Source organism: Macrobrachium nipponense, chromosome 1, assembly GCF_015104395.2.
Source record: "Macrobrachium nipponense isolate FS-2020 chromosome 1, ASM1510439v2, whole genome shotgun sequence".
NCBI classification, from domain to species: Eukaryota; Metazoa; Arthropoda; class Malacostraca; order Decapoda; family Palaemonidae; genus Macrobrachium; species Macrobrachium nipponense.
In genome coordinates, this window is record NC_087200.1 from 199223638 (window position 1) to 199233637 (window position 10000).

The window sequence follows — 10000 nt, forward strand, 5'->3', positions numbered from 1 at the left end:
ATTCTGTGTGATTAGTAGTACTTTTTACAATTTTGGTATTTTCCACATTTTTCTGTGTTTTCATTTGCATTCACAATTTAATTAACTTGGTTATTTTCGTTACTTAATCATTGCACATTTAATACATTTAATTGAATTTAACACTTGTGAATTAATTTGCATTTACATAGAATTCTTTTCAAGTTTTATAATTGTTTAGCACTTGTGAATTAATTTCCAAATTTTAATTATTGCCTAATACTTTTGAATTTCGATTGAATTAATTTTCTTGAATTTTGTGATAAATTAATTTTTATTTAATTTTACTTAATTAATACAAGAATTAATTAAACTTTACTTTGTTTTCAAGTAACAGTTAATTTCCCTAATATTGTGAATTTCACTTATAAATTTTGCGTTTAATAATAAATTTTTGTATTTAAAATTTTTATAAGTGTTTTCTTTTTTACCAGTATATTTATGTATGATTATATTTAGCTTAGGTAGAAGCACACAGTGGTAATTGAGCTGTTTTCCTTCAATTTAATTGAAGTGACTTAGAACCAGGGAAGTGCTTAGACTTTTGAAATTAGGGAAATACTTAGACTTTTAAAGTTGTTGATGGAGTGATGCCCTTTAATTAATTTAATTACTTACAATATTACCTCACACCTGTTTTGATGAACTTAGTCAGATTTTCTGCAATACTGGTAAGTTGTTTAAGGGATCTCTGTTGCCTTTAGATTATTCAGCCGTTTAGTACCTGTGACGAAGGTTCAGGTGTCTGGCTGTTGTGAAGTAACAATTAATGATTGGTAAGTGTAGTAACCAGATACTTGGCACTTCGTCACAATATATATATTATATATAATAGTATATATATTATATAATAAGATATATATATTATATAGTATATATATACAGACATACATACAATACTATAATATATAAGTAGCATATATAATATAGTATATTATATATATATATATACATATGCATATATACATTATACATATAGATATAGATATATATATATATATATATATTAGGCTTGTGCCTTGTATGATAAGGCGCCCTATGAGGTAATGTTAGACTAGCGATAAACTTACGCTAAGTCGGTTGGTATTGCACTTCCATCTTCAATGGAGTGTCTGGGGTTTTGTAGATCACTTACGAAGTCGGTATTATCTTTACGACGATGTGGTTAAACTCATGGTTCGGTGAGGTTCTTGTAGAAAACACAAGGTATAAAAATAGTATATTCTTCTGAAGTTTTACATGATGAAGATCAGGTATGATTGTACAAGTCTTCTAATAACGATAGCTAACTCTGTTCTGCCTGTCTACCATCTCTGTTACAAGTTATGAAGGAACAGACAGTAGTTTCGAACCATAATGAACATTACTATCAGATGACATAGTTTCATACGAACACACAATCGAATGAGACACGCTACAGATCACGTAGGCGGTAGTTGTCTCAAGCAGGGAGCTTGGACTAATGTTTATAAACAATTGAGTGACTACAGGTGACGGCATGTTATCTTAGCCTACATACTTATTGTATACGTCATCTTTAGCGTCTCTAGTCTGATCACATTCCTGCAAGCAATCTTTTATATATATGGACTAACATTCCATATTTTTATTATGTAAACACTTACATTAGCTCGGTCAGCTACCAAAACCAACTACTGAATATTACTCAAACTTGACTTGCATCTGACTTATAGGAGTGTGATACAGACACTATGTGAATATATATATATATATAGTATATAATAAATAAAAATTCATGGTGTACATGAATTGATTCAAGTAATAAAATATAAAACAATGATATTGGTAAATAATAGTGATCACATGATATATAATGATACAGTTTTTTCACTTCATCTCTTTAAGATACTTATGCTACAGATAATACTAATGTACTCTGATAATTGCATAGAATGAAGATTAACATGATAAAAATCATATTTTAACTGATAAAAAATTTCATATATGAATTGATAAAGTTATTAATGTTTATGCTGATTGATTCGTTGATTTTTTATGCTAAATGTTATATATCTGATTCATTAATCAATATACTAACTCATATATAACTGCAGATTATTGGTAAGATAAAAGGTAACAGATTGATTATAGGCTACCGCTGAAAATGTTTTATACATATGTATATGGATTCATATAATTATGATTATTATATGTGCACTTTAAATAGATTCCTATTGCGTACACGCAAAGATATATTAGATTCTGTTATTTATGATCATTTATATAGGATACAGATACTTATATATATAGGATACATGACCGAGGTTATACTACTTCACTTTCAACTAGCTTTCGAACAACTTTTCGTCCATTACACAGTTCCAGACAACCACCTTTAGCCAAATGAAACGGCCTTTTTCAATGGTTAAAACAAGGGGAAAATTTGTTGCTGGGCGGGTCCAACGTTCTATTTTGCGCTCATACTTATTCTCTGCATCCTAAGCTACACGATTCCGTTCGCGATGAAAAAAAAATCATCCCCAGCACGAGTCCTTCGCCAGCAAAGTAGAGTTGAATATCCTTCGGGTCGTAATTGTCGGAAGTATGTCCCTTTTTGTAGTCGATTCCGACAGCCGCCGGAGCATTCCGCATTAAAACGAGATTAACGAGATACGGTGTCGTCGAAGAAGTCCATGAAATTCCTTTCACATTGTAGGCGGTTGTTACTCGACTGTAGTCGTCCGCTGCGACGAACGATTTTTTGAAGTTGCGATGTGAAACTCTCGTACTGCAGGATACTGTAACCAGGTTCCATTAATCAGCCTGCAAGTGAAATTATACTTGTCACAAGGGCAAAGTAAATTCAGACAACATCCAAATACAGGGGAGGGAAGAGAGCCATTTAGACCAGACTTAACCCACATGAATTTGCTGATATTTTGGAATTCAAAAGAGTCCGCTGTACAAACTTTTTTATCCATGGCATTAACAATGAGTGAACCTATCCAGGTCTATGATGACTGTAAAAATATCCATAATTATAAAAAATAAATAGATATCAATACGAATCTCAAAGAAAATTCGATATTACTGGTTAGTAAGTTACTAGACAAAGAAGTGGAAAACGGAGCTATTTGTAAGATTGCCAGGCAACATAAGAGTCAAAGAGAAGATTAATCATGATTCTATGTGCCCTAACAAAAGTTTCATATTCAATTTTCTCGTGCGCATCCTCTGAGGTTAATTTTTTTAAAAACTTTATTAATAGGTAGGAGATGCAACGAAAAAACCCCTATGTAACTAATTTCTAAATAAACTTTGGGTTTTTCAAGAAAATGTGACATTTTCCCATAATGAATTTTACTTGAATTGTAATAGGCTAATGTTGCAAGAAATATTTATATATACATATTCTTGATACTTCTAAATGTCTATGAGGTTCAGAAAAAAAAATAATTCATTTTGGTTGTTATAGAAATTCTATTTGCTTATATTGTTTCATTAATTTTAAAAATGATTACAAGTCCTTAACTAATTGCATTACACACACGGATAAGAATATGTTATGTGGCCTGTCATGTGACCTATGAACCACATGTGAAGTTCATGAACTAAAGCATTCTTCCTTTCTCCAGTCAATCTGCTTTTGCAAGCAGAGACGACACACAGATGAAGCCTGTGTAAGCAGATTATTGAGGTTAAAAGGAACAAATGCTGATACGGCAATGATGACGTCGTCACTTGGCAGGAGATTGCTCTCAGCCAGCTAAGAGTTACGTTACTTGCTGTAAGAGATACGACTTTAGGATAAATTTTTTGTTTTTTAATACTCGACCCACATGAGAAGAATGTCTGAAAAAAAACAAACAACAGTACCAAAATTGAACAATATATTAGTTTCATGTTGGCATTATGTTAAATAAATATTCCTTATTCAAACTATATGAAAAAGGTTTCCATTACAAATTCTATATATAGTATTTGGGGGGCCCCAGCCCTGTATAAGATTCCATATAGGATTATTCCATAGATAACATTTTTCACTTCTAGACTTCCTGACTTTAAAATCTCTTTTATTTTATTTTATTTATTTATTTATTTATTATTATTATTTTTTTTTTTTTTTTTCATTGACTACGAATATAAATCCCGGACAGACAATATGTCAGTAGGTTTTGGATATGTGTTTGAACTTTTAGCTTATTTGTCATTACTAAAGCGTTAAGTTAGAGTTCAAATCTTTACGCATATTATATTTGGATATTTAATGGTTACGTTTTGCTTATTGATTTTATCCAGTGGATTCCTTTTTTTGAATTATAATTTGTAACCCTTCCGACTTCTTACGGAGTGTATTATATTGACTCCACTTGTATCCATATTTATTTTATTTTTTTCTATATATTTATTTATATATTTTTTTATATATATTTGATAAATTAATGGTTTGGTCCTGAATATGTGGAAAAGTGTTCTTTTTAGCGGCGTACGCCGTAATAGGCTACTTGCGGCATCAATTCTATAGATACAAGATATAAATGATAAAGGTATTTAAAACCGCGAGAACCGCTATAATCCAGTTCGGATCCAACATCACGAGTTGTAACTCGTAAGACATTGACACTTCCTATTTAATTATCCGGTATTCTACCAAACCGATTGACTCTGGGTGATAAAATATATTATTGGTTTTCTTAATGGAAAGGAATTCACACAACGTGTTAAGGAGATTATTATTGATTTACACCACCCGAGTCACAGATTATTATGTGTTGAATTCCATGTTTACTGATTTAGCACTCATAAATATTCCTAATGCACTCAATTGCGGTGTTTGTTTTTTAGTGCTATTACTTCTATATAACGTGTCAAGGAACTATTAACACTAAGAAGTGTTTATTCCCTCTGTCAGACTCGTAATTCTGTTAATAATTCTAAGTATATTCTTTCAAGGATTGATTTGGCACAGGATAGGCTCCTAAACTGACAGGTGTCTTAGTGTATCCCTTGTTTTCATGACACGTGTTACAATTAGTTATGTGCTTTTTATATCTGTAAGCATTGTAGGCCCAGAAAACAGTGATTTGGCTTTCTGTGAAAAGGAGGGAACCCTGGATGACGGAATGCAACCAGTTTATGACGATTGGTATGAGAGAGATTATTACTACTACCTGGTCGTTAGTCATCTGCTGTGTTCTTCGGGTTTTCCTCGTCACGGACCTACATATAATATTACATTTGATTACATTATTCTGATACACATACTTTAAATATATTTTGCTTTAGGGTTTCTGCTCGAAGTGTTTATTGTTTTTGCCTAGCCACTGACCCTGTTTCCGTTTCGAAGTGTTTATTGTTTGGTGTTTATTGTTTTGCTTATCGCTGTTGACACTTGCTTTGTTCAGTTTGTAACAGTTCTGCGCTCCGACCCAGATATTCAATGCTCGCGATCTCTTGGGTTAAGGAATTTTCTTGTTTAGATACGGTTTTAACAATAGGCACGGATGTTTCTATATCTTTTAGTCCAATTAATGGTTCTTTGCTGTATGGTGCGGGATTTGCGGGATAATGCGTCAGCTATGATAATTGCTTTCCCAGGTAGATATCTTAACTTGGCTCCAAAGACCTGAATGATCATTTGTCACCGAGTTCCTTTTGGACTGTGATTAAAGCCTTTGAAAAACTCGGTAAAGGACTCATGTTCAGTAAGGACTTTATCAGGATAGCCATAGATTATGAACTTAAGATGTACTAGTGAGTTAAAGATACCTAGCCCTTCCTTGCCTATTACTGCATATTTACTTTCAGAGGGCTTTAGTTTACGTGAATAAAAAGCTATAGGAAAGAACTGTTTATCATATTACTGAAGTAGTATCCCTCTTACCCTTGGTCTGAGGCGTCTGTTGCAATAATAAAAAAAAATTCCTTATTTAAATCAGGGATTTTTAAGTTAGGTAGAAGCTGCAATTTCCGCTTTTTAAGATATCGAACGCCTGTTGATGCTTTTCAGACCATAATAAATCTACGTCCTTCTTCGTAAGATCTGTTAAAGGAGCTGTCATCATTGAAGAGTTACATATTTACATACGATTGTAATACCCACTACAGCGCAAAAGTGCTGTATCCCCCTTTTACGTTAATAAGTACGGAAAGTTATGAATAGCCGACACCTTACCATGGACTACTTTTAAGACCTTGACCAGACACATAAAACCTAGATAACATGTTCGGTTCTTAAAAACTCACATTTAGATATTTTACTCTGAGATTATTTGTCTTTGTCTCTGTAGCACTAGCTCTACTTTATGTGAATGTACTTCTAAGGTATTAGAAAAGATTACAAGATCATCCATATAGGCATGTAGGGTATCCCCTAAAAATCTCCAAACACTATATTGTAATTGGGGTGCAACGTTAGCCGGAGGCATACGTAAAAATTGATAATGTCCCCTGAGTGTGCTGAAAAAAACGGTGTATGAGGTACAATCACTTAGGTAATCGGTCATCAGGTAAAAGCCTTTAAGTAAGTCCAAGTTGGTGAAAAAAATTAATTCAAACCTAACAGAGATAAGATGTCGTCGGTACATCGCACTGGAAACTATCGGAAGTCGTTTCCTTGTTTAAGCGACAGAATCTACGCAGATACGCCAAGTCCGATCTTTTATGGCATGACATTTGAGGGAAAAAATTATATGGGCTTATTTGATTTCCTAATGGCTCCTATTACTAACATTTTTCAACTTCGTCATTTATCTCTATTTTGAAATTTCATTGAGAGTCTACACGAAGGTACGTATATAGCTTTATGTTTGTCCTAGACCGATATTTTGTGTTAAATTACATCCGTTTTTTCCAGAGATCACTCGCCAGTGGAGAAACTTCCTGGTATTCAGGTAAAAGATAAAAAAAATTTCTGCTGAATCACCTCTGCTTGAATGACTTTACGGATACTTACTTGTTTAGATAGGATTATCAGAGAAATTCATCCACGACCGGTTGGGCGTGATTAAAAATTAGCAACAATAAAAAATGCGATATTTATAACTTCCGTATCCACGATATGTATACTTTTAGGGCTTTGTTCGCGGAAATCGTTATATTTCAGAGTGTCGGGAAGGATTAAAATTTCATTTCCCAGCAAAGTCTTTTTACACGCACTAAGACATTCGAGGGTGCATGCTTCTCGAGATTTTGCGTGCAAAGTGCGACTGTGGTTGTGGGAGAATTCTGTTGGGTCATTTGAACAATGTTACGATTTATGAGACAAATGTATAGTTCCTTTATATAAGTTATTATTTGATTAACTGTCTCATTTTTGTTCAAACGGATTTTAATATGTTTGAAGGTTTATAGGATTTTCCTTTGATAAACACGCCTTATTTTGCAGGATGTAAGATAATATTTTGTATAACCTAGATGGATCTTACAATTACACTAGATACAGATCAATGTTTTTTATAACTATGAGGTTATCTGTAAGCGCTCGCTTATCCGGACTTCTCATTAGGGAAGTTCGAACAACAGACGGTGAGTCCGTAAATACAGGATAATACGTGTACTAATGAAATAAAACAAGATATTCTAATTTTTACGGCGCGTACAGTTGGGTTTAATCCACCAGTATTTATTATAACTTATGTATTAAAAAGAAACGAAAACCTGCTCTGATTACTTTATACGGTCGTGTGTTTCATAGGAAAAATCCTTTTTAATTCAAAAGATATCGGTATTGCTTTTCCCCACTCTGCTGTAGAGTCGCTTATTGTGTGGAATTTGCTTTGCTTTGAAAACTCGGCAGATTTAACTAACCTTGACCACTTGACTAGGTGACACAGTCACCGAGTTTGCTTGTTTGATTCTGAACGGGCTACTGTTTCTATTTCTTTTTGTAATAATTAGGATCCTTCTCTTTATTACCATCGGCAACGTATTGTGTGTTTTTAGCATTATGTTGCTGGTTACGTATAAAGCAATGAATGACGAACTATTAGGAAACTGAGCGATTACTAATAAGACAAGTTATCACTACTGCATTCAATATTAACTGTTTGTACTTCATTCTTTGCTAAAATTTGAAATAGTGAGGGATCCTGGTCAGCGCATTTAGCCTGATGAAAGTTTTTTACAGACATGTTATTCCTTGCAATCCAGCCATATTTTTAAAGTTAAGTCGAGTCATTGAGGTTCGATATTTTATATAACTCAAAAACTCAAGGCTAAAACTGCGATCGGGACTTGCAAAGGAGCATTTATTGTCATGACCCGAAATAGTGTTACCTCTAATTTATATAGATTTGTACGGGTGTTCCACTTGTTTTTTTGTGTGTTTTCTAATCACTACGGTGCTTAACGACCCTATCCATGCATCTGTATAAATACAGACGTCCACTGCGTAAACGCATATTCACTGTTTAATATGATTTGTTACGTAAGGGATTAATAATCACCCAAAATGATAAAATTAACATAGTATATGATTATGATATTTCAGTAGAACTTCTGGAAACAGACACTCAAAGATAAAAACTCGCAGTAGCGAAATCTCAATGATGTAGATAATTTCTGTAAAAAAGTAAGATTAAGAATGTCTCGTAACTTCAGCCACAGGAATAACGAAATTCGACCTGCAAAGGAAACACTCAAAGTTACTCCAAATGAATAAAAAATTGTACTTAGCTTGCTTTTGTGGGAAGTCACGGTGTTCCGATAACGACACACGGCCTTGGTCCTCCTTCTCTATTTAGCGGATGACCTGGTTTGGCTTCAGTTTCCCCCGTGCGCGTTGTTTCGAAGATTCGAGCCCTTGAAAGATCCGATGCTGCAGACGCGTTCGGTTTGTTTCTTGAAGTGCCGGAAACGCTCACTAACGATGTTTTCTTGAATGATTCTAATGAGAGACGAAGCTTGCGTTGTCGTAGGAAAAAGGACACGTCGGTTTTGTTTCTTGAAGTTATTCACTAAACAATGATACTAAGTTGCTTGAAGAATCTGTTGCTTTCGTCGTCGTTGAAGAGTTCTTATTGTTTTCTGAAGTCGCTCACTAACGATGATACTATGTTGCTTGAAGAATCTGCTGCTTCCGTCGTCGTTGACTTCTTATGATACATGATTTATTATTCTGGTTTTTCTTCGTAGGACGTTGTAGAGTTCTTCTGGTACGCTGGCCACCAAATATTAGGGCTTGTGCCTTGTATGATAAGGCGCCCTATGAGGTAATGTTAGACTAGCGATAAACTTACGCTAAGTCGGTTGGTATTGCACTTCCATCTTCAATGGAGTGTCTGGGGTTTTGTAGATCACTTACGAAGTCGGTATTATCTTTACGACGATGTGTTAAACTCATGGTTCGGTGAGGTTCTTGTAGAAAACACAAGGTATAAAAATAGTATATTCTTCTGAAGTTTTACATGATGAAGATCAGGTATGATTGTACAAGTCTTCTAATAACGATAGCTAACTCTGTTCTGCCTGTCTACCATCTCTGTTACAAGTTATGAAGGAACAGACAGTAGTTCGAACATATGAACATACTATCAGATGACATAGTTTCATACGAACACACAATCGAATGAGACACGCTACAGATCACGTAGGCGGTAGTTGTCTCAAGCAGGGAGCTTGGACTAATGTTTATAAACAATTGAGTGACTACAGGTGACGGCATGTTATCTTAGCCTACATACTTATTGTATACGTCATCTTTAGCGTCTCTAGTCTGATCACATTCCTGCAAGCAATCTTTTATATATATGGACTAACATTCCATATTTTTATTATGTAAACACTTACATATATGTATATATATACATTATATATATATACGTATATATATATATATACATATATATACATATCATATATATACATATTCCTATATATATATATTACTATATACACATGTGTGGTGTATATATATATATACGTATATACATAATATACTATGTGTGTGTGTAAATATATCTATATACATATAATATATATATATATATATATATATATATATATATATATATATATATAT